This window comes from Phyllostomus discolor, chromosome 7 (assembly GCF_004126475.2).
Source record: "Phyllostomus discolor isolate MPI-MPIP mPhyDis1 chromosome 7, mPhyDis1.pri.v3, whole genome shotgun sequence".
In the NCBI taxonomy this organism is placed as follows: Eukaryota; Metazoa; Chordata; class Mammalia; order Chiroptera; family Phyllostomidae; genus Phyllostomus; species Phyllostomus discolor.
In genome coordinates, this window is record NC_040909.2 from 75,126,966 (window position 1) to 75,154,413 (window position 27,448).

The 27,448-nt window shown below is 37.7% G+C and overlaps 1 protein-coding gene across 1 annotated transcript in view; it reads right to left on the bottom strand.

Annotated features, from left to right (window-relative positions):
- Positions 1 to 27,448, bottom strand: part of STAU2 (staufen double-stranded RNA binding protein 2) — a 343,590-nt gene that overhangs the window by 296,173 nt on the left and 19,969 nt on the right.

Genomic DNA, 27,448 nt, shown 5'->3' on the forward strand with positions numbered 1-27,448 from the left:
TTTGAGGCAGCATATTAATTGAAAAGCTCTAGACTTGGGAATCAGGTCATAAATTTAAGTACTAGCTCTTTCAAGTACTATTTTTATAATAACTTCTTTTCCTGTTTTTAAACAAAATTTTTAAAGTTTAAAAATAGGAAAAATAATTTAACAAATGCCCATGTCCTAAGCATCCAGAACTGAAATGAACATTTTCCATATTTCCTTTGTCTTATAAAAAAAAGTACTACCTTCCAGTTAAGTTCCCTTTACCTATTCTAAAAACTACTTTTATATGAATTTAGAATATATTACTCTGGGATCTTTTAAATACATTTATATGCATGCATGCATATCCATGAAAAAATACAGTCTTGATATATGTGATTTTATAGTCACATAAATAGTAATATATCACTTTCACTACTTTCTACACTCTTAATGTTTTTGAGATTGTAACTTAAATAAATTCAGTACATTAGTTTTAACTGCTGTATAATTTTCATCACAGTATCATATCCAGTTTTTAATCTACTCCCCTACTGACAGACATTTAGTTTGTCACTAACTCTTCACTCTCGCAGGTAAAAACATGCTGCCAAATGGCACCAAGAATGATTGTACCAATACCTTCCCCAGCAACATGAAATTTACCATTTACCTGGACCCCAAAAACGCATAGTGTGGCTGAGTATTTTAATTTTTGATAATGTGATATTTGACAAATTGTATCCCACTATTGTTTTTTGTTTTCCCCACTTTTTAAATTTGCATCCACAGTTTACAAGTGAGGCTAATCATCTTCTCATGTTATTGATCATTTAAGTTTCCTCTTCTGGGAATTGCTTGCCCATCTTTCCATTGATTACTCTGTAGATTGTATTTATCGATCTTCTTTGGACTGTGCTTTTCATGCCTTAAAAAAATCCTTCTCTAAACCTGAAAGGTCTTAATGATTTTTACTTAAATTTACTAAGCCTTCTATTCTTTAGCTGCAAAATAAAGGTAATAAATCTATCCCACTTAGCTCACAGGCTGTTATGAGGTTAAGATTTTTAAATGAGTGGTATTCTAATTCTAACACAATTACTACAGCTTCAGAAATTTTCCTTATACTATATTAAATTATTTTATCCTATGTTTTCCTTTGTCACATTTAGTGACACATTTAATTGTTTTTTAGGTTTTCATCCATGTCTCATGAGTCAGTGTGAGACCATGCAAGTAGATTACTTCCTACTCAATTAAACTGAGTTGCACTATATGGAGAATACATTAAATGAGTGGAAATAGCTGGTTTTAGGAACTTCATCTTCAAACATTATATAGCAAGAAAATAGTATTCTTTTAACTTTTTAATACTCTTTATGGAACTAGTACTTTTATATAACTTGATCACAATCATTATGATTAAGAAATTCTAAGAAAACTACATAAATACCTAGTAGGGCATAAGTCAAAGGAAAGAGAATCTAAGCAACCAATTGCAGGACCAATACAGATGACAACTAATTCTACAATTAAACAATTCCAAGTGGCTTGCAAGCAAAAAACAAAAAACCAAAAACCTAGTAATCATTATTGTTTGGACAATACAAAAAAGACAAGAAGAAGTCAAGATAATTTTGAGAAAGCCTGCATTTTACTTATTTTTTTGTGTATTCAAATGAACATTTTACAAATTGTACCAGAGTCAGTCTTCTATCAAGTACAAGGTGACCCGGGGCTATAATCAACTCTGGTCCTTGCATAGCATGGCATTTAATATTTGGGTACAATAGATAACACGGCTAACTGAATATCAAAAAAAGCAAATCAAAAAAATAAAACATTGTTAAAAATGAGAAAATATTATGGTCTGGTAAAAATCAGTCAATTTTGCATAACAATGAAATAGCACTTATACTGTTACACAATTTTTATAATTCAGCAATGCTGCATAATCATCTCTAATGATGGCAAAACTTCTGGGAACATTGCAAGCATAATACGACAATTTTACAGTACAAAACATGCTAATAGAATAGACTTTAAATATGTTAAAGGAAAGTGCTAACTAATAACATGATATTAAACTTATATTCTATTAATTTTGACTCTGCTTCATAAAAACAACATGAATTCAATAAAACATTTTAATGTGTGACTGAAGTTTTGGGGTGAAAGGTATGCAAAACACATGCAAGATCTCACTTTGATAAAGCTTTATTAGTTAAAATCCAATTGTTTCAAGTTGGTGAATTTAAAAGTAATTAGTTAAAATCATTTGTTTTAGAAAATGATTAAAACTTTAAATAGCTGTTCCTCTATTTAATCAGAAATCTTATTAATATTAATTACTTGACAGAGCTCAGCGATAGAGCAGTAACTCAAAAATAAAACTGAAATTTTGATAAAGCATCTATAAAATCATATAACAAACTTGTCCATAAAAATTGAGAGTTGCCCTGGCTGGTTTTGGCACAGTGGATTGAGCGCTGGCCTGTGAACCAAAAGCTTGCCAGTTCGATTCCCATTCAGGGCCATGCCTGGGTTATGGGTCAGGTTCCCCAGCTGGCAGCATGCGAGAGGTGAGAGGTAACTGATCAATGTTTCTCTTGCATATCAATATTTCTCTCCTTTCCTTCCTTCTTCTCTTCCCCTCTCTCTGAAAATAAAAATAAAATCTTTTTAAAAATGTTTTATCCCTGGCTAAAGTAGCTCAGTGGATTGAGTGCCAGCCTAGGAACCAAAGAGTTGCTGGTTCGATTCTCCAGTAAGGGCACATGCCTGGGATGGGGGCCAGGTCCCCAATAGGGGGTGCACAAGAGGCAATCACACATTGATGTTTCTCTCCCTCTCCTTTTCTCTCCCTCCCCCTCTCTAAAAATAACTAAAATCTTTCTTTAAAAATGTTTTTTTTAAATTAAGATATATAAACTTAATTTATATGTCATTGTTTAGAAAAGTCAACAGTTGAAAAAATGAGAAATATACATAAAGGTACTAAGACTTCAAGAAATAGGCTTCAAGTCAATTTGGTGGCTGGAAAAGCAGATTACTACTCAGAAGTAAATAAAATTAATGATAATGGAGTTCACAATATAAGATTTTGCTTTTGAGAGAGCAAATGCCACACAATGGTCAGCAGCCTGTTTGGATATCTCTGCCACTTATTGAGATCTATGGGATCTTGAAAAAGTACTTAAATATTTCTTTCTTGGACAGTAAAATAGAAATAAGTTATTTTTATATTACTGATTGATGGTATAGGGTAAACGAGATGACATAAGACACTTAACAATAATAAGAATGCATTATTATTTTGATTACAAATAATTTGTTAAAATACCATCATCAAATAGGAAAACAGTGCTGCGGTTTTATACACTTTTTTCATGGCTTTCTAAGCTAAAATATTCTGAGTTAAAATATTCTGTTAAGATAAACTGATATGAGTCATACAAATATATTTGATATTCTGTATGAAACAGATATTTGTTATTATTTTCCCACTGACTTATTATAACATAAGTTGATTTTCTACTAAAATATTCCCAAATGTGCTATAAATTATGTTAGGATTTCTCATATTTTATCTTTGTTGATATGAAGTTTTTTTTACATGTAACTCTCCATGACTTTGATAAGTAACAATGGTAAAAGAGCTATTTATAATAACAATAGTATATTTATGTACTCAAAATACAGATTTTGTTGATCAAAAAAGTGTATCTATTTTTTGAGACAGACTCTATTCACATTTCCTTATAAAATGTCCTGTACTCTCTGGGACTTGAATCTCCAAACTATACCAAAATAATGTAGCTCACAGTTTTCAATAAACAAGAACAACCCATTCCAAAGGAGCTCACAGCCTAGTACAAAAAAAAAACCCAAACAATGAGCCAATACATAAACTACAATATAGTAAGTGCCATAATAATGCTGTTAAAGGAATGCAGTAGGTGAAGGGAGGATAAAAAGGTAGGTTTCAAGAGGGGTTAATTAAATAGTTAAGGAAAGAAGAAAATCACCAAGTTAGCAAGGGAGGAAAGGAGAGTCCAGGCTTATCCAGAGCATGTAAGCAGGAGAAAGCAAATAAAACACACACATTCTGGCAAATACAAGGAGGTCATTATCAGACTACAGAATGCATAGGAGAAAGTAGCAAAAAAAATTTTTGATCAAAATCCATCAAAACACCAAAAGTTTCCTAAGCCAGAACTGAAAGTAGCAATGTTTTTGAAGTAGTTAAGTTGCAGCCAGAGCTGATGCCAGCCAAGTCACTGTCTACCTCACCTGCCAACAGAAGAATCTGCTTCCATCCCACGTCCCAGGAATGATTTGGACAGTTCTACATCTCTTTGCCAACTTCCCTTTCCCTATTCCCTGCTATTGGAAGGGACTCAACCTAATTCCTCGGTAAAATAAAAAGAAAGAAAAGAGTCTAGAGAGCGAAGGAATTTACCTCCCAGGGACTCTTGTCTTCTAGAAGGAATGTGACTACCTGTCCATACCTATGGCAGAAACAAATCTTGTCACTCAAATTAGACTATAACCTAAGGTTGTCCATGAAAAATCACTAACAAAGATCAAACTGCTCTATTATAAATGCCTATCAATGAGGAAAAAATTTAAGTTCCTATCTCATATAAATAAAAACACACATTCCAAAGGTATTAAAATGCAAAGTATAAAAAATATGACAAAAGCACAAGAAAACCTAGGTAAATATTCATCACAATCCTGTAACATAGAAGGCTCTTCTATATATACATTAAGAAACCTAAATGACATAATGGGATAAACTGACAGGTTAAACAACACAGAAACTAAAACTTCTATACAACGAAACTCATCAAAAATGACACTAAAAGAAGTCTACAAAGTGGAGGAGAAATACAACATGTGAAAATGAACTGTCAACATCCATAAAATACAAAGATGATATAAATCAAAGTTTTTAAATCCAATAGAAAAGAGAGCAAATGCATGCACAATCAACTCACAATATAATTTATTAAGTAAACACATCTATCCAAAAAATGTTTAAATAAATGAAAATTTAAACTCCAGTGAAATATAATTTACCCCCTTAGACTGACAAAGATGAAAAACGATCATGCAAGTATTGGCAAGGATGTGGGAAAATGGGCACAAATTCTATTGATGAACACAGAACAATGCAAAATTTTGGTGGGCAATCTGTCAATACCAATTAAAGTTTCAATCACACCTATCTTTAAAACAGCAGTTCTACAACTAAGAGTCAAAGTACAGGAAGACTCACATCAGATCTACACATGACAATATGCAATAGAAAGACTACAAGAGCAAAGAACTATAAACAAGCTAAATATTTATTCACCATTAATTGTTTGGTTAAACAAACCACATGCACTGCGCAGATCTGAAAAGGGAGTGAGATGCAGTGCTTCCATACTGACAAAGGACATTACAAATGTTGAATGAAAAAGAGTTACAACCGCTTCTTCTCTGATCATATTTTTATTTTCTTTAAACCAAACGTGTGCATGAATTAGAGATGTGGGACTAGTGAGGAAGGTCGTCACTTTCTACTTTGAAGTACTACAATGCTTTACTTTGTTATAATAAATCTGTATAACTTTTATAATTTAAAAATTATTTTACAAAACCATACCAAAAGTAGGGAATGGTTTATAGTGTAAAAGCCTTTGATTCTAACTGCTATTGAACTTTCTAAAGTCATTCTGGTGCCATCAATTTTCTCAAAGAGAGGATGCTCGAAGACCTGATTCAAAGCAGGTCACAAGTCACTTACAATAAGCCACAGGGATGTGAAGTACAGCATAGGGAATACAGTCAATAATATTGTAATGACTCTGTATGGTGCCAGATTGGATCTAGACTTATGGGGGATCCTATACTATTCTTAACCTCCCCCTGTCTATTTTCTACCTATCATATATGCTACTTATTCCCTGTATTTTCCCCCTCTCTCCTCCTCCCACTCCCCTGCCGATAACCCTCCATGTAATCTCCATTTGTGATTCTGTTCCTATTCTAGATGTTTACTTAGCTTTTGTTTGTTTGTTTGTTTTAGGTTCAGATGTTAATAGTTGTGAGTTTGTTGTCATTTACTGTTGATATTTTTTATCTTTTCCTTAGATAAGTCCCTTTAACATTTCATATAATAAGGGCTGGGTGATGATGAACTCCTTTAACTTGACCTTATCTGGGAAGCACTTTACCTGCCCTTCCATTCTAAATGATAGCTTTGCTTAATAGAGTAATTTTGGATGTAGACTTCATGACTTGGAATACTTCTTTCCAGCCCCTTCTTGCCTGTAAGGTTTCTTTTGAGAAATCAGCTGACAGTCTTGTGGGAACTCCTTTGTAGGTAACCATCTCCTTTTCTCTTGCTGCTTTTAAGATTCTCTCCTTATCCTTAATCTTCAGTAACTTGATGATGTGCTTTGGTGTGTGCTTCCTTGGGTCTATCTTTTTTGGTACTCTCTGGGCTTCCTGGAAGTCTATTTCCTTTGCCAGATAGGGCAAGTTTTCCTTCATTATTTTTTCAAATAAGCTTTCAATTTCTTGGTCTTCCTCTTCTTCTTCTGGTGCCACTATGATTGAGATGTTAGAACGTTTAAAGTTGTCCTGAAGGTTCCTAAGCCTCTCCTCATTTTTTTGAATTCTTGTTTCTTCATTCTGTTCTGGTCACTGTTTATTTCTTCCTTCTCTGGTCCAAACCATTGATCTGAGTCCCGGTTTCCTTCCTGTCACTGTTGGTTCCCTGTATATTTTCCTTTATTTCACTTTTCATAGCCTTCACTCTTTCCTCTATTTTGCAACCATACTCAATCAATTCTGTGACAGCCTGCTCCACCAGCCACCACCTTGCCCACACTGGTCCTTCGGCCACAGCTTTTCCACAAGTCCTCTCCACCTGGCTTCCCATTTCTACCCCTCCTGCTGATCTGGATGAATGTTTCTTCTTTAACTCTTTGATTGTCGGACTTTCATACAGTTCAACTTTCTGCCAGTTCTGGTTGTTTTTTGTTTTTAAATTTGTTGTTGTCCTTCTTTTGTTTGTGTGAGGTGGCACAATGTGTCTACCTATGCCTGCATGTTGGCTGGAAGTTCTCTTTCCCAGTAGCTCCTACAGCCCAAGCTGCCACTGCCACAACTCACCCACCAGCTCAGCGCACTCACACCTATTTCACTTTGTATAGCTTTCATTTCGTGACTGAACTCAATCATATCTGTGAGCATCCTGATTACCAGTGTTTTGAACTCTGCATCTAATAGGTTGTCTATGTCCTCGTTGCTTTGTTCCTTTTCTAGAGTTTAATCTGGTCTCTCATTAGAACCATATTTCTTTGTCTTAGCACACCTAATACATTGTAAGCGGGGAGCCTTAGGTTTTTGCCAGGGCGGGGCAACCCAGTTTGCTGTGTTGTAGAGTAGTATATGGGGGAGAGGTCAGAAAGGGAACAATGCCACTTGCTAGCTTGCTAGACTCTTGCCCAACTTTCAGTCACTTCCCTTGCTTCCCACAAGCTAATTGTGCCCTTTCAGGTGCTGATTCCCAGGTGACTGGGCTTGTGTATGTTCTAGGATGCCATGGGCCTCTCCCACAGGCTTTCCTATGAGGCTGGGAGTTTCTGCAGTTGATGCAATCCTCCCAAATCCTGCAAAAGTCGGGGTTTTTGAGGCTTTATTTCCCCACAGTGGAACCCTGGGTTTTGGGGTCTGTCTCACTCCCTACTTGTTCCTTCTGGCTTATCAGTGTGCAAATGAAGGACCCCACTCAGCCAGTCCATACCTCAGCCATGTGGTCTGCCCCCTTGCCTCGCATCCTCTCTTCCCTGGCAGCCTGTACCCACCTGTCCTACCAGTCTGGATGAATGTTTCTTTAACTCCTTGGTTGTTGGAGTTCCATGCAGTTTGATCTTCTGGCAGTTCTGACTGATTTTTGTTTTAAAATTGGTTAGTATCCTTCTTTCAAGGAAGCAAAGCATTTCTACCTACACTTCCATCTTGGGGGAAACACTATTTGAAGTTCTTTATATATTTTAAATACAACTAGTATTAATCAGGTACATGTTTGGCAAAGACTTTCAGGACGTGGCATCTCTTTTCACTTTCTTACCAGCACCTTTTGAAGACCAGACTTCAGTTTTAATATCGCCTAATTTATCAATTTATTCACATAAAGGTTATGTTTTGTTTTTTTTTTCTAAGAAATAATCAAATAGTTAAAATTTCAAAGATTTTATCCTAGGTTTTGTTCTAGAAGCTTTACAATTTTAGGTAGTAAGCTTAGGTCTCTGAGCCATTTTTTTGAACAAATGGTAGACTCTACTTTATCTTTTTATTTTCCTAATTAATCTTTATTCCATTTTCTCCAGCACCATTTAGTCCCCTTATAATCTCCTACCCCCAGCAACCACCACACTGTTGTCCATATCCATGAGCCGTTTTTCCTTTTTGCTCAAACGCTCTACCCCCAAACTCCCCCACCCCACTAGGTGCCATGTGCTCTCCATCTATGAGTCTGTCTCTGTTTGGCTTGTTAGGTCAGTTTGTTCAATAGATCCCACTTATGAGTGAAATCATATGGTCTTTGTCTTTCTCCGACTGGCTTATTTGACTTAGCATAATGTTGTCCACTTCCATCCATTCTGTTGCAAAGGGTAAAATTTTCTCTTGTACAGCCAAGTAGAATCCCATTGTGTAAACATCCCATAGTTGTTTTTTCCACTCATCCACTGATGCACATTTTGGCTGCTTACATATCCTGGCAATGGTAAATGACACTGAATCGAATATGGGGGGGTGTTCATTTTCTTTGAAATTAGTGTTTTGGGTTCCTTCAGATATATTCCCAGAAGTGGGAACACTGGGTCAAAAGGCTGATCCATTTTTAATTTTTTGAGGTAGCTCCATACTGCTTTCCACAGTGGCTGCACCAGCCTGCATTCATGCCAACAGTGTGAAAGTGTTCCCCTTGGGAGGAAACGGAAGATGGCGGCTTTACTCTAGGCAGCATTTTTCTCGGCTTCTGTGAAGCCGAGAGGGGGTAAACTCGTGGATCGGTGGAGAAACAGAGCAAGTGGACTAGGTTACCGAATCACTTTTGAAAGCAGGACATAAAAATTATTGCACTCACTGAAAAACCAGACGGTAAGGAGACTGCTTCAGGACAAAAGGGGCCCAGGGATCAGCACGGGGTCTAGGGGTGTGCAGACCCCAAGCCCGGTGCTCCTGGGTCTGCCTCAGGGCTCCCGGGACAGGGGAGTCGCTGCTTCCTCCCCCGAATACAGGGGGTGACAAACTCCAGGGGAGAACGTGTTGCTAGAAGGAACAGATTGGCCAGTTGGACTGGGAAAAATCACCCAGGGACTATGAACACCCGCCCAGAGACCTGGGAGAAGTGAGGGCCTCTAGCCGACAGGACCAGGGGCAGCCTGGAAGAGCGCCCGCACCCCTAGCCCAGTGGAAGTGCAGATCTGTAGAGAGCACAGAGCCGGGCTGCGCTCGGCTCGAGCCCCACAGGGAGGCCTGAATCTCGCGCTGTGATCCTGGGAGGGACGTGGCGCTTGGTGCGTTCCTACAGTAGTGGCTCAGAAATTTCCAGCCAGCCCGACCGGGGGAGCTGGGAAAGGCGCCAGCACCCGGTCGGAGTACGGTTCGGCGGGAACACAAAGCTAGAAACGGCTCGGCTCCCGCACCCTCGGGAAGACTGCCTCTTGAGTGCTGGGAACCCGGAAGAGTGGCGGTGAGGCACTTAGGGCAATCCTAGACCCCGAATCTCAAAAGATTGGGAGAGGGGCGTGCCCTTTTACGATCCCCAGGGAGGGTGCAGTGAATCCCAAAACATCATGGGTGCCTCTTGAGATCATAGAGGTGGAACCCTGCAGGACCCCGGAGTCCAGAAGAACGTGGAAGTGAGATCCAGAGAGCCAGTGTGCTCGGGAGCGCCCAGGGTACCTGACAGACTTGCTGAGATCTGGCTGGGAGAGAGAGAAGCATTTCAAAGGTCCCTCAGCCAGCTGAAGCCAGCAGAATCAGAAAAATTGGTCTAGCCAGTTAGAAACCAACAAGAGGTTTTTGTTTTTGTTTTTATTTTGTTTTGTTTTGTTTGGTTTTGTTTTGTTTTTGTGGCTGTTGTTGGTTGATTGATTTTATCTTGTGTTTTATGTGACATTTTATTTTTCAATTCTTATTATTTTTATCTCGCAATCCCTTATGTTTCTCTTCCATTCATCCTAATATTATTCTTTCCACTCCAAATTTATCTCTCCTGCACTACATCTTCTGCTTTTCTTTCCTTTTTTTTAATCTTGCAAGTTACTATAAATTTATATTATCTTTTTCTCATTTTTCTGATATTTTTTATTTTAATAATATTTTGGTATTCTTTTTCTTTCTGTATAATCTTCTTTGCTTGGCTGGTTATACTGTCATTTGATAGGTTCCCCCTGGTATCTCAGTCACAAGGTGTTGAGAAGTTACTATCCTTCATCTGTGTTCCATTAATACACCTCTCAAGGTTCTATAATCTTTATTCCTGTTATCTAGACCTCATCGATTCTGCCACAAGACTGTCACTTTACTATTACTGCTAGTAAGACCCAGTCTATACAATTGTAAATACTTCTCAATACCCCTACCTGCTCTCAGCCCACCTTGCAATTTTCTGAACTATACTATTGTGGGGGTTGTCTCTATTCTTTTACACACTACTCCTATATACTAATCTTTAGTCCAACCCTACCTTAGAATATGACCTCCCACAGCCTCACAGCTTCCTAGATCCAACTAATAACAATCCTCTTGTCCCCAATAAAAGTCTTACCTTCTTTCCATCCTTTCTAAAACGTGGATAGTGGGGTGGAGGATCACAGTTAACACTATATGGAGGCAAAGGATAACCCATCTCTTCTCTACTGGCTGCTAAAGTCAATATCATAGTATACTGTTTTACTGTCTTACTGTTTTAAACCATTTTGCCTTACTCCTCCAACTGATCACAAAAAAGAGTAGGGGGATGGGAGGGAAGTTGGGAGGGTGGGAGGGGGGACTGGATTGGGAGTAAAAAGGAGAAAACTGTATTTGAACAATAATTGAAATAAAATTAAAAAAAAAGAGAGAGTAGGGGGAAGCTGTGAACACCAGGATACAGGAAGAAGACTGCACCAGTGAATCTCACAAATATTCTACCATAGAAGTTCACACCATAATTACAGGGAATCAGAACAGATCAAATTAACAAACAAGAAGAAAAAAGAAGAAACCCACGAACAATGAGAAAACAAAGAAACAACCCCCAATTGAAGGGAAACAAGGAAGCCTCAGGAAAAATGCTAAATGAAATAGAGGCAACTCAACTATCAGATAGTGAGTTCAAAACAATGATTACCAGGAAGTTCAATGAACTCACAATGAGCTTTCAGAAATTAGATGGAAACTACATCAATCTCACTGTAAACTATACAAACATGAAAAAGGAAATAGAAGCGCTCAACAAAGGTCAAGAGGAAATGAAGAATACAATTTCTGAACTGAAGAACACAGTAGAAGGAATCAAAGGCCGGATCAATGAAGCAGAAGATCAGATTAGCGAGCTGGAGGACAAAGTAGAAAACAACATCCAGAAAGAGCAAGAAAAGGAAAAGAGGCTCAGAAAGAATGAAGAGGGATTAAGAGAAATGTAAAACAATATGAAACGTAATAATATCTGTATAATAGGGATATCAGAAGGAGAAGAAGAAGAGCAAGGGAGCGAAAACCTAGTCGAACAAGTAATGAAGGAGAACTTCCCTAATTTGATGAGAGAACAAGACACACAAATCCAGGAAACACAGAGAGTCCCAATCAAGAGGAGCCCAAAGAGGACCACCTCAACACACATCATTATTAAAATGGCAAAATTTCAAGACAAAGAGAGAATCTTAAAGGCAGCAAGGGGGAAAAAGGAAGTAACATACAAGGGAGCCCCAATAAGGCTAACAGCTGACTTCTCAATGAAAACACTCCAAGCCAGAAGAGAATGGCAAGAAATACTCCAGGTAATGGGAACCAGAGGGCTGCAACCAAAGCTACTATATCCAGCAAGGCTCTCGATCAAGATAGAAGGCCAAATAGGAAGCTTCCCAGACAAAAGAAGTCTAAACGAATACACCTCGACCAAACCAGCTCTGCAAGAGATTCTAAAAGGACTGCGTTAAGGGAGGGAAAAGAGAGAGAGAGAGAGAGAGAGAGAGAGAGAGAGAGAGAGAGAGAGAGAGAGGAACACACGTACATAAAAGACAATGAATAAGTACCTATCAATAATAACCTTAAATGTAAATGGATTAAAAGCTCCAATCAAAAGGCAGAATAGCTGAATGGATAAGAAAAAAATGACCCACATATCTGCTGTCTACAAGAGACCCACCTCAGAATAAAAGACCTACACAGGCTGAAAGTGAAGGGCTGGAAACAAATCTTCCAAGCAAATGGACAGGGAAAAAAAGCCAGGGTAGCAATACTCATATCAGACAAAACAGACTTCCAAAACAGGTCCATAAAGAGAGACCAGGAAGGTCACTTCATAATACTCAAGGGAAGAATCCATCAAGAAGACATACATATTGTAAATATATATACACCCAACATAGGAGCACCGAAATACATAAAGAAAATCTTAGAAGACTTCAAGAAAGATATGGACAGCAACACAATTATAGTGGGAGATTTTAACACCTCTCTATCAAAAATGGACAGATCTTCTAAACAAAATATCAACAAAGATATTGTGGCATTGAACAATACCCTTGATGAAATGGACTTTACTGATATACACAGAGCCCTCCATCCAAAAGAAGCTAAATATACATTCTTTTCAAATGTACACAGAACATTCTCAAAGATAAACCACATGATAGGACACAAAACAAGCCTCAACAATTTCAAGAAAATTGAAATCATACCAAGCATTTTCTCAGACCACAAGGGACTGAAGCTAGAAACCAACCCCAAGGAAAAAAACCCAAAACACTCGAATTCATGGAGATTAAATAGCATGCTATTAAACAATGAATGGGTCAAGAATGCTATTCGGGAAGAAATCAAAAGGTTTCTAGAAACAAATGAAAATGAACTCACAACAACCCAAAACTTATGGGACACAGCCAAGGCAGTCCTGAGAGGGAAGTTCATAGCGATACAGGCCCACCTAAAAAGGTTAGAAACATTCCAAACAAACAACCTAACCCTACATCTACAAGAACTCGAGGAACAACAACAAAGACAGCCCAGAGCAAGCAGAAAGAAGGAAATAACCAAGATCAGAGCAGAATTAAATGACATAGAGACTAAACGCACAATTCTAAGGATCAATGAATCCAAGAGCTGGTTCTTTGAAAAGATAAACAAAATGGACAAGCCTTTAAGCAGACTCATCAAGAAAAAAAGAGAGAAGACCCAAATAAACACCATCAGAAATCAAAGAGGAGAGATTACAACAGATACCACAGAAATACAAAGGATTGTAAGAAATTACTACAAAGAACTGTATGCCAAGAAATTTGAAAACCTAGATGAAATGGACAAATTTCTAGAAAAACATAATCTTCCAAAACTCAATGAAAAAGAAGCAGAAAGCCTGAACAGACCAATAACAACAAAGGAATTGAAGCAGTAATCAAAAAACTCCCAACACACAAAAGCCCTGGACCAGATGGTTTCACAGGAGAATTCTACAAAGCATTTAAGGAAGAGCTAACACCTATCTTTCACAGACTATTCCAAAAAATCCAAAAAGATGGTAGTCTCCCAAACTCTTTTTATGAGGCCGACATCATCCTAATTCCAAAACCAAATGAAGACACAATAAAGAAAGAAAACTTCAGTGATATTACCAATATCACTGATGAACACTGACGCTAAAATCCTCAACAAAATACTGGCAAACCGCATCCAACAATACATTAAAAAGATCATACACCATGACCAAGTGGGATTCATTCCATGGATGCAAGGATGGTTCAATATTCGCAAGTCAGTAAATGTAATACATCACATAAACTAAAGCAAAGACAAAAACCACATGATCATATCAATAGATGCAGAAAAGGCATTTGATAAGGTACAACACCCATTCATGATAAAAACACTCGGTAAAGTGGGAATAGAGGGAGCATTCCTCAACATAATAAAGGCCATATATGAGAGACCTACAGCCAACATCATACTCAATGGGCAAAAATTAAAATCTTTCTGACTAAGATCAGGAACAAGACAAGGCTGTCCACTTTCACCACTTCTATTCAATATAGTACTGGAAGTTTTAGCCACAGCAATCAGACAAGAAAAAGAAATAAAAGGCATCCAAATAGGAAAGGAGGAAACAAAACTGTCACTGTTTGCAGATGACATAATAGTGTACATAGAAAATCCTATAGACTCTACCAAAAAACTGCTTGACCTAATCAATGAATTTGGCAAAACAGCGGGATACAAAGTCAATATCCAGAAATCAAAGACATTTCTGTACACCAACAATGAAACAGCAGAAACAGAGATCAAGGAAAAAATCCCATTTGAAATAGCAAAAAGAAAAATAAAATATCTAGGAATAAACCTAACCAAAAGGGGTAAAAGACCTGTATTCAGAAAACTACACAACACTGAAGAAAGAAATCAAGGAAGACACAAACAAATGGAAACATATACCGTGTTCGTGGATTGGAAGAATTAATATCATCAAAATGTCCATACTACCCAAAGCAATTTACACATTCAATGCAATTCCTATTAAACTACCAACGGTATATTTCACAGACATAGAAAAAAAACACTTCAAAAATTTATATGGAATTATAAACGACCCCGAATAGCTGCCGCAATTTTGAGAAAGAAGAGTAAAGTAGGAGGGATCACAATACCCGACACTAAATTATACTACAAGGCCGCTGTAATCAAAACAGCCTGGTACTGGCATGAAAACAGGCATATAGACCAATGGAACAGAACAGAGAGCCCAGAAATAAGCCCAAGTCTCTATGGTCAATTAATATTTGACAAAGGAGGCAGCAACATTAAATGGAGTAAAAATAGCCTCTTCAACAAATGGTGTTGGGAGAACTGGACAGCTACGTGCAAGAAAATGAAACTTGAGCACCAACTTACACCATATACAAAAATAAATTCAAGGTGGATAAAAGACTTAAATATAAAACGTGACACCCTTAAAGTCCTAGAGGAGAACGTAGGTAGGAAAATCTCAGATATTTCACGAAGAAACTTTTTTACTGACTTGTCCCCTAGAGCAAGGGACATAAAGGAAAGAATAAACAAATGGGACCTCATCAAAGTTAAAAGCTTCTGCACAGCTAAAGAAAACAGTATCAAAATTAAAAGAGAACCAACTGTATGGGAAAACATATTTGCCAGTGATACCTCAGACAAGGCTTTAATCTCCAAAATATATAAAGAACTTACAAGACTGCACTCTAAGAAGACAAGGAATCCAGTTAAAAAGTGGGCAAAGGACTTGAACAGACACTTCTCCAAGGAGGACATACAGAAAATCCAAAGACACATGAAACGATGTTCAATATCGCTAGCTATTGGAGAGATGCAAATTAAAACCACAATGAGATACCACTTCACACCAGACAGAATGGCCATCATAAACAAGGCAACAAACAACAAGTGTTGGAGAGGTTGTGGAGAAAAGGGATCCCTAGTGCACTGCTGGTGGGACTGCAGACTGGTACAACCACTATGGAAAGCAGTATGGAACTTCCTCAGAAAACTAAAAATGGATCTGCCTTTTGACCCTGCAATTCCACTGCTGGGACTCTATCCTAAGAACACTAAAACACCAATCCAAAAGAACCTATGCATCCCAATGTTCATAGCAGCACAATTTACAATAGCTAGATGCTGAAAGCAACCAAGATGCCCATCAGTAAATGAATGGATCAAAAAACTATGGTACATTTACACAATGGAATTCTATGCAGCAGAAAGAAAGAAGGAGCTCCTACCCTTTGCAACAGCGTGGATGGAGCTGGAAAACATTATGCTAAGCGAAACAAGCCAGGCAGTGAAAGACAAATACCATATGATCTCACCTTTAATAGGAACCTAAATAACAAAACAAAGAAACAAGCAAAATATAACCAAAGACACTGAAATAGAGGCCAGCTGACAGTGCCCACAGAAGAGAGTGGAGCCAATTTAAGGCGACAGTGGGAAGGGTTCACAGGAACAAACTTAAAGGGCACATGGTCATGAACTAAGGGGAGGGTGGTAATGGGAGGGAAGTGGGGAGGAGTGGGAGGGGGGACTGTATTGGGAGTAAAAAGGAGAAAACTGTATTTGAACAATGATTAAAATAAAAAACAAAAGAAAGTGTTCCCCTTTCACCACATCCTCACCAGCACTTGTCATTTGTTGATTTGTTGATGATAGCCATTCTGACAGGAATGAGATCATATCTCAATGCAGTTTTAATTTGCATTTCTCCTGTAATTATTGATACTGAACATCTTTTAGTATGTATATTGTATATCTGAATGTACTCTTTGTAGAACTGTCTCTGCAGGTCCTTTGCCTATCTTTTAACTGGGTTGCTTTTTTTTTTTTTGGTGTTGAGGTGTATAAGTACTTTACAAATTTTGGATATTAACCCCTTATCAGATGTATCCGTTGGGAACCACTGCCTGGTTTCAGAAACTGCAATCCCCCATGGCTAAGACTGTGTAAAAAGACCTTGGGACCATAAGCCACTGAGGTGACAAAGCTTATCTCCCTGGCAGGAGCACCACCTCTGCCCACTTTACTTCAGCCTGCCTGGCCCACAGTGCATGACCAGTTAGCCAATGACGGGTAAGATTCCTCAAAGGAGGGGCGATTTAAGACAGGCATGATCACAAGGGGGCCCTCAGGGAAGGACTTGGGGGGCTACAGAGAAAGGGGTTTGTGTACCCTCACCCCTCAGCTTTGACATAGCCTGAGTCCTCATTTTGTCTGCAAGAAGTCTCCTAATCTCTTGGCTGCGTTACTTCCCCTGCCTGACTTAAGCCTGAAACAATGCTGGAGGTGGGTGTGGCCCTGTGCTAAAAAGGGCAGGTTCCCCAGGGCCATCAGGCCTAAGAAAGAATGCATAAAATCCTATGAAACCTGCTTTGCTAATACCCTCAATTTAAATGATAAGGGTCCAAGAGTGAAATGAGTTTGTTTCCCCAAAGTTTTATGGCACTTTAGTTATCAAAATAAGCCTTCAGAGTTCTTTGAATGTTATCTATTGTTTGACCATTACTGCTCGACAATGATTAATTAGCTTTACATATATACCCTGTATTCCTATGCAAATGAACCCAACTAAAGCCCATTGAGGAAAAGACTCCTGTCCCTTCTTCTTTGAGAGATCCACCACCTTTCCTCCCCAAGAAGATCATGTCTTGGTAGACTTATTCTCATCAGTGGCAGCTAGGGTGGCCATGCAGATGGAGCCCCCCCCCCCCCATGTATCAACGAATATATTCTCACATTCTGTGGGTTTTCTTTTTATTTTGTTGACAATTTCCTTTGCTGTGCAAACTTTTTAGTTTGATGTAGTCCTATTTTTTTGTTGTTGGTTTGTTGGTTTGTTTCCCTTACCTAGGGAGATATATCAAATACAAAATTGTTATCAGCAATGTCCAATATTTGCTGCCTATGTTTTCTCCTATGATTTTTATGGTTTCTAGTCTAACATTTAAGCTTTCCATGTATTTTGAATTTATTCTTGTGTGTGGTATAAGAAGGTGGTCTAGTTTTACTTTTCTGCACATATGTATCCAATTTTCCCAACACAATTTATTGAATAAACTATCTTTAGCCCATGTGTGTGCTTGCTTCCTGTGTTGAATATTAATTGACTGTAAAGGTGTGGGTTTATTTCTGGCATCTCTACTCTGTCCCACTGATCTATGTGTCTGTTTCTATACCAGTGCCAGGCTGTTTTGATTACTATGGCCTTGTAATATAGTTTCATATTAGGTGGCATGATTCCTCCAACTTTGTTCTCCTTTCTCAGGATCACTATTGCTATATAGGGTTTTTTAGGCTTCTATAAAATTTTTGAAATATTTGTTCTAGTTCTGTGAAATACATCATTGAAATCTTCATAGGAATTGCACTGAATCTATAGATTACTTTGGGTAGTATGGATATTTTAATGATGTCGGTTCTTCATAGTCATGAACATGATACATGCTCCACTTCTTTGTGTCTTCTTCTGTTTCTTTCTTCAGTGTCTTATAATTTTCCAAGTACAAGTCTTTTATGTCCTTGGTTAGGTTTATTACTATTTTATTCATTTTATTTATTTTTAGAAAGAGGAGAAGGAAGGGAAAAAAAGAGAGAAAGAAACATCAATGTGTGAGAGATTCAGTTGCCTCTCACACGCTCACAGCTGAAAACCTGAACCACAACCTAGGCATGTGCCCTGACTGGGAATCAAACCAATCACATCTCAGTTCGCAGATCAGCACTCAAACCACTGAGACACAGTGACCAGGGCCTATTTTATTCTTTTTGAAGCAACTGTGAATGGGATTGTTTAAATTTCCCTTACTGTTAGTTCATTACTGGCATACAAAAATGCAACTAATTTTTGGATATTAATTTTGTATCCTGCTACTTTGCTGAACTTCTTTATCAGATCTAGTAGCTTCTTGGTGGAATCTTTGGGGTTCTCTAAGTACAGTATCATATCATGTGCAAAGACAGTTTTACCTCCTCCTCTTCAATTTGGATGTTTTTTATTACTTCTTCTGGTCTGACTCCTGTGGCTAGGATTCCAGTACTGTATTGAATAAGAGAAGTAAAAGTGGACATCCCTGTCTTGTTCAAAATCATAAGGGGAACACTTGTAGTTATTGCCCATTGAGTACAATGTTGGCAGTGCATTTGGCATATATGGCTTTCACTATTTAAGGAATGTTCCCACTATTCTAACTTTGCTGAGAGTTTTGATCATAAATGGGTGCTGGATTTTATCAAAAGCTTTTTCTGCATCTATTGATATGATCATGTGGTTTTTATCCTCCATTCTGTTTATGTGATGAACCACATTTATTGATTTGCAAATTTTGTACCAACCTTGCATTCCCAGAATAAATCCCACCTCATCATGGTGTATGACCTTTTTGATACACTACTGTATTTGATACACTACTGCTAATATTTTGTTGAGGATTTTGGCATCTATGTTCATCAGGGAAACAGGCCTATAATTTTCTTTCTCTGTAGTATCTTTATCTGGTTTTCGAATTAGGATAATGCTGGCCTTGTAAAATGAGTTTGGGAGCATTCCCTCCTCTTGAATATTATGAAATAGTTTGAGGAGAGATATTAGTTTTTCTTGGAATGTCTGGTAAAATTCACCTGTGAAGCTATCTGCTCCAAAGCTTTTGTTTGTTGGGAGTTTTTTGATTACTGCTTCAATTTCATTAGGTGTAATCTGTCTACTCATATTCTCTGATTCTTCCTGATTTACTTTTGGAAGACTGTATAGTCCTAGGAATTTATATATTTCATCCAGGTTGTCCAGTTCCTTGGCATACAATTGTTCCTAATATTTTCTTACAATACTTTGTATTGCTTTGTTGTCGGTCATTATTTCTTCTCTTTCATTTGCTTTTATTTATTTGGGTCCCTGCCTTTTTTTTCTTTTTGATGAGTCTGATAAAGGTTTGTCAATCTGTTTATCTTTTCAAAGAATCAGCTCTTGGATTCATTGATCTTTTGTATCATTTTTTTAGATTCCACTTCATTTATTTCTGCACTGCTCTTTATTATTTCCTTCTTTCTACTCACTTTAGGCTGTTTGTTGTTCTCTTTCAAGTTCCTTTAAGTGTGAAGTTAGATTATTTATTTGAGTTTTTTCTTGTTTTCTGAGATATGACTGTAATGCTATGAACTTCCCTCTTAGGATGGCTTTCCCGGTGTCACACATATTTTGGATTGTTGTATCCTTGTTTTCATTTCTTTCAAGGTACCTTTTGATTTCCTCCTTGATCTCATTGTTGACCCATTCACTGTTTAATAACATGTTATTTAGCTTCCATTTCTTTGCTTGATTTTCAGTGTTCCTCTTGTGATTGTTTTCTAGTTTCATAGCACTGTGGTCAGAGAAGAGGCTTGGTATAATTTCAATATTCTTAAAGTTATCAAGACTTGTTTTGTGTCCTAACATGTGGTCTATGCTAGGAAACGTTCCATGTGTACTTGAAAATATGTATATTCTGCTGCTTTGGGGTGAAATGCTCTGAACACATCAATTAAATCCATTTGAACTAGTGTGTCACATAAAGCTACTTTCTCCTTGTGGGTGTTCTGCCTGGAAGATCTATCCACTGAAGTCAAAGGGTTGTTAAAATCCCCAAATATAACTCTATTTCTCTCCATCTCTCCTTTTATGTCCATCAAGAGTTGCTTTACATATTTAGGTGTTCCTATGTTGGGTCCATTGGGTTTACTAGGGTTATATCCTCATATTGGACTATATTCCCTTTATCATTATGTTGTGTCCTTTGTTGTCTCTTATTATAATCTTGGTTTTAAAGTCTATTTTGTCCAATATAAGCACTTCTGCCCCAACTATTTTTTCCTTCCCATTTGAATGAAATATCTTTTTCCAACCCTTACTTTTAGTCTGAGTTATGTCTTTCGATCTGAGATGGGTCTCTTGGAGGCAGCATATATATGGGTCTTGTTATCTTATCCATTCAGCTATCCTATGTCTTTTGGTTGGAACATTTAAGCCACTAACATTTAAGGTGATTTTTGATAGATACATATTTAGTGCCATTTTATTGTTAGACTATTTTTCTCTTTTTTTTCCTTTTTTCCTTTTCTTCTTCTTAAAACAAGCTCATTAACATTTTTTAGTACTGGTTTGGTGTTAATAAACTCCTTCAATTTTTTCTTGTCTGGGAAGTTCCTTATTTCTCCTTCAATTTTAAATGATAGCCTTGCTGGGTAACATAGACTTGGTTGTAGGTCCATTCTTTTCATCACACTGAATATTTCACATCACTCTCTTCTGGCCTGAAATGTTTCTGTTGAGAAAATAGATGAAAGGCAGTCTAATTGGTGCTCCTTGGTAAGTAACTACCTTCTTTTCTCTTGTTACTTTTAGGATTCTCTCCTTGTCTTTAACCCTTGTCATTTTAATTATGATGTGTCCCAGCATAGGCCTCTTTGGGTCCAATTTGTTTGGGACTCTCTGAACTTCCTGGACTAGTGTGTCTTTTTCCTTCACCCAATTAGGGAAGTTTTTAGTCATTATTTTTTCAAATAGATTCTCGACCCCTTGCTTGCTCTCTGCTCCTTCTGGTATTCTCATGATGTGGATGTTGTTATGCTTCATGTTGTCCAAAATATTTAAGGTCTCCTCATTTTAATTCTTTTTTCCTCTGCTGCTTGGCCTGGGTGTTTTTTTCCACCTTGTCTTCCAAAACACTGATTTTGTCCTCTTCTTCATCTAACCTATTGTTTATTCATTCCAGTATATTATTTATTTCAGATATTGCATTTTCATTTCTGACTGGTTATTTATAAAATGGTTTCCATAGCTTTTTTCATGCTGTTGAGTATCCTTATAATCATTACTCTAAACTGTGTATCTGATAAATTGCTTGACTCAATTTATGTAGCTCTTTTGGGAAATTTACTTGCTCCTTCATTTTGTGTCTGCTTCTTTTTTTCCCCATTGTGGCCACTTTGTATTTTCTGCCCTAGTTGTTAAACTAATCAACTGTTAAAATAAGATCACTTGTTACCGCAATCAGCAGCCTGGCTTAAGAACCCAGGGTGGGGTAGAGTAATTCCTGTGGGCAGGTCTATTGCTTTCCCTCAAGTTGATGCCACTTGGAGAGTAGTGCTCTGCCTAAGAGTCATGACTCCTACAATGGGGGGAATGACGCAGCACAGGGTTCATGTCAGCCTTTCCTTCAGTTTTTGCCTTAGGGCCACCAACCCCACTGTCCTTTAGTATCTCCAGTCCACTCTTCCCTCTCTTTCCTGGAGCCTAGGGTAAGTGGCTGCAAACAAAACTTTGGGTCTTGGCCCTTTAAGAGGCTGTGACTCCAGCCATCTCTCCCTGGCAGACAGAACCCCTGCTGCTTTTCACAGCTGGATGTTATCTGAGTTCCTTTCCACCTCTAATGCTGTACACTGGGAAGCCCAGTTGGGGTTTAGACCCACAATTCTCAGGGGGAATGCCCCAGTCACTGAAATGTCCCTCTAGCACTTCAGCTGCCACATGAGCCAAGCCAGCTCTCTCACATATCCTCTACACTCCCTACCAGTCACATTTGTGATGGAGTGGTTTCTTCTATCTGTCCATGGTTATAAGCCTTCTCTCTGGCTAGTGTTCAGTTGGTTATTCTGGATGATTTCTCTACAATTTAGTTGTAATTCCAGATTGGTCTTGGGAGGATTTTAGTGTAGCCTCCACTTATTCCTCCACCATCTTGGATCCAACTGAGCCATTTTGAATTAATTTTTGTGTATAGTGCATGGTGTGGATTCAATTTTATTTTCTGTGTATTTAGAGCCAATGTTTGAGCACAATTTGTTGAAAAGTCCATATTTTTTTTCTACTGTATTGCTTTTTTGGCTTGGTCAAAATCAGGTATCTATATATAAGTGAGTTTATTTCTGGACTACATACCTACTGTTTCATTAACCTATTTGCCTTTTTTATGACAACCAGTTTTTACTGTAATTTTATGATAATTCTCGAAATTAGGTAGTGTTGCTCACCCACTCCCATATCACTGTTCTTTTTCATTGTTTTGTGGCTATTCTAAATTCTTGCATTTCAACATGAATTTTATTTTAGGCAAAAATGCTTCCAAGGATTCAAATAAAGTTTTTGTACATTAATTTGGTAAAAATCAACATTTTAACAAAACTGAGTCTCCCAACCCATTATTGAAATAATATTTCAAACTTACTAATAATAGTCATGTTCTATAACATCACTACAAATAATGTATTAGCAAATATTGAACTATTGCTTCTATAGGAAATACAGGTTCAGGTTCCTACAAACTTCTGACCATAACATTTTGACAGTTAATCCACACATAACCTTGCTACTGTGTGTTTCTAGTTAATGACACCTTACTAAATATATGTTGTTGGTTTATTAACATTGAACTCATAGCCAACCAGCACTACACAGCACTTTAAACAGCTGAATCACTGACAAAAAGCACAAAAATGCAAAATATGCAGCACTAAATAGACCAAGAAAAGGATACACTTAACAGCATGAGAGCTGAAACAAGAGAGCAGAGTGTCAATCATGTTCACCTTCAGTTCACATTGTATTCATTAGGTGATTTAAACTTTTTACCACTCTGGTTGTGTCAGTGAATGACCACAAAAACACTGTAAGTATTGATTTAGGGCTTACAAACAAATTTTAGCAAATGACCAATTCACAAATACAAAATCCATGAATAATGACTCAACTGTATCTCTCAATTTATTTAGGCACACTTACTTTCTCAGCAATACTTTATAATTCTCGATTTTCTTTAACATATTTTGTTAAATTTGTTTCATTTATTTGCAAGTTATTTTTATACATTGATCTTCACTCACTACCATCATTCATTAGTTCTCATAAGACTTCATCATACCTTCTACATGAGTGATAAGGTTATCTGTGAATAAAGACAGTTTTCTTCCTTAAATTACAATCTCATTATCATTTATTTCCAATGCAGTAGTTACATTATCCTGGATATTTTAGATCATTTATATTTCATGTAATTATCAAAACTATTAGGCTTAAATGTACTTGATTTTTTTTGTGGAATATAAGGCATAGTTTTATTTAATTTATAAAAATGTGCAAGAATTTTCTCATCAAGGAAGAAATAGCCAGGGCCTAGATAAGCCAAGCACTTACAAACCTGAGACATTATCTAATACTGTCCACCCCTCTGGCTATTCAAACACCACAGAGACCCTCCCACTCATAATTAAACTCCACTCAAAAACAATAACATCATGCTAAGTCCTAACAGGACCAACAGCCCTCCTGAAATGATGATATACCTTCTCTCCAAAAATGAGGTCCACAAAGTCCCATCAGTCAGTAACATCACTCTGGATGTTAGATTCTCTTCTTATTCCACCTCTAGTCCTAGAGATTACAGGCATAACTCAATATACAGTAATACAGATTAAAATACCAATGTAACCATCACCAGCATTCCTTATATGAAATATACACACATAAATAACAAGCAGGAAAGAAAATACTCATAGCTGCTAAGCCTTCATTTCTGTAATTGATCCCAAAGCCACTGTTGATATTTATAATTTCTCTTTTTTCTACTAGCTATTCTATGTTCTTTTCACCCTCAGTCAGGACCTCATGGCTGAAGTATTTTACTGGTGAAATGACTCAGAAATGGACTGCTATACTCTCCCATTAATCTTTTACTATTGGATGTAGAAGTACAACAGGGCACCCAAAGAATCCTCTAGTTCCCATAGATAGTCTTCCATGCCACCACTGTAGCAGCAACCCAATTTACCTTTGGTGATCAGGACCAATCATGCCACCAGTGGGGCACCTACTTCTTTGCCTGTAGTCACAATGGTATAAGGAGCTCAAAACGGCTGCATGGCAATCTCAGCTTCTAAGTCAACCAATGTATTCCCTAATAGAAGCATTCCTTCCTTGAGAACTTAATCTCTAGCTATCAAAGTCCAAAGTTTCAGGGATGGAAAGCAATAATTTTGTGAATGGGTTACTCTGTATAATAGTGAAAGCTGCCCCTCCCATTTCCATATCAGGATTGCTGGATCCATGTTCTTTTTCTTTGTTATTATTGTTGACACTATTACAGTTATCCCCCATTTTTACCCCTTTTCCTCCCTCCACCAACACCCACCCCCAGCATACACCACATTGTTGTCTGTGTCAGTGGGCTTTGAATACATGCATATACATTCTTTAGCTAATGTCTTCCAGTCCCTTTCAACACTGTTCACTCTGAGATCTATCAGTCTGTTCCATATGTCCATGCCTCTAATTTTGTCTGTCAGTTTATTTTGTTCATTAGATTCCACAACACGAGTAAGATCATATGGTATTTCTCTTTCTCTAATTGGCTTCATTCACTTTGCCTAATATTCTCCAGGTCCATTCATGCTGTCACAAAAGATAAGAGTTTCTTCTTTTTTACATAGAATTCTACTGTGTAGCCCCATTGGTATTTCTAGCCAAGATGAAGGTATAGGTAGAGTGCTTTACCTATTCACACAATCATAAGAAGGATACTGAACAATCTAAAAACAAAAACAACTAGAAAATCAAACTGTATGAAAGTCTAACAACCAAGGATTTAAAAAAGAAACATTCATCCAGACAGATTGGGGAGTAGAGAGGAAGCAGTGTAGTGTGACAAGAATGCAGCAGGAGCGGTTGAAGAACAGGTGATCCCACATTCACATGCAGTAGATAAAAACCAGCAGGGACAACTGGAAAGTAAGCAATCCCAGCCCCAGGACAGACCATGCAGCCCAGGGTTCCAGGGCTAGGAAATAAAGCCTCATAACCTCCAGCTGTAAAAACCAGTGGGGTTTTGGGCAATGGAAGAAACTGCCAGTTTCTCAGGAGAGTCCATTTAAAGAGCCACCAGGGTCATAGAAAGTACACAAACTCACCCAATCTCAGAATCAGCACCCGCACAGCTGCTAAAGGGTACAAGTCACTTAGGGGAAGTGGAGGAAGTCACTGAAAATGGGTTGTGAGCTGAGCAAGCGGCATTGTTCCCTCTCTGATGCCTGCCTCACACACAACAACACGAAGCGGTGAAGTAGGTTGCACCACCTTGGCAAATACCAAAGGCTCTGCCCCTTTCAACAAAACAGATACGCCAACATGGGGAGTCAAAGCAGCCCTATCTCATACACAGAAACACAGGGAGGCTGCCAAATGGAGGAGACAAAAAATATGGCCCAAATGAAAGACCAGATCAAAACTCCAGAAAAAGAACAAAGCAACAGAGACAGCCAACTGATCAGAAAGTTTAAAAAAAACTGGTGACCAGGATGCTGAGAAATGATTGAATACAGCCACAAATTAAGGAAGAAGTGAAGGCTATACAAAGTGAATATATACAGTGAACCAACCAACAGTGAAAGGAAGGCAGCCAGGATTCAAGTTAATGATTTGGAACAAAGGAAGAAATAACCATTCATCTGGAACAGGAAGAACAAATGAGAGTTCAAAAAAAAGAGGAGAGGCTTAGAAATCAATGGGCAAATTTAACTGTTTCAATATCCAAATCATAGGGGTGCCAGAAAGAGAAGAGGAAGAACAACAAATCAAAAACTTATTTGAAAAAATAATGAAGGAGAACTCCCCCAATTTGGCAAAGGAAATATAGACATACAAGTCCAGGAAGCTAAGAGAGTCCCAAAGAAGTTGGACCTAAGGAGGAATATGCCAAGACATAGCATAATTAAAAAGCCAAAGGTTAAAATAAAGAGAAGTCTTAAAAGCAGCAAGAGAAAAACTGAGAGTTACCTACAAAAACGTTTCCATAAGACTATCATCTCTCAAAAGAAACCTTGCAAGCAAGAAGGGGCTGGAAAGAAGTATTCAAAGAGGCAAAGGGCAAGGACCTACATTCAAGATTACTCTATCCAGCAAAGCTATCATTTAGAATGGAAGGGCAGATAAAATGTTTCTCAAACAAAGCAGAGCTAAAGGAGTTCATCATCACCAAACCATTATTATATGAAATGTTAAAGGGATTTATGTAAGAAAAAGAATATAAAAACTATTAAGAGTAAAATGACAATAAATTCATAACTATTAACAACTGAACCTAAAAAAAAAAACTAACTAAGCCAACAACTAGAACAGGAATAGATTCACAGAAATGGAGATCACCGGGAGGGTTATCAACCGGGTGGGGGAGAGAAGTGATGGGGGAAATGGTACAGAGAATAAGAAGCATGATTGGTAGGTACGAAATAGACAGGGAAAGGTTAAGAATAGTATAGGAGTAAATAAATTAAATAAAATCTTTTAAAAAAGGAATCTTTAAAAAAATGGGAAATGAAGAAGCCAAAGAACTTATATGTATGATCCACGGACATGAACTAAGGGGTGGGGGTTGCTGGAAAGAATGGAGGTACCTGGTGGAGAGGGGCAAAGGTGGAAAAAAATGGGACAACCATAACAGCATAATCAATAAAATACACTTAATAAAAAAAAAGAATTTCATTGTATAAGTGTACCATCACAGCCATCATAAAAACGAAACATGGGAGAACATATTTGCCAATAATACATCTAATAAGGGGTTAATTTCCAAAATATATAAAGAATTTTTTTATTGTTGTTCAAGTACAATTATCTCTATTTTCACTCTACCCTGCCCCCCCACCCCACCCATCCCTGCCTTCCACCCTTGAA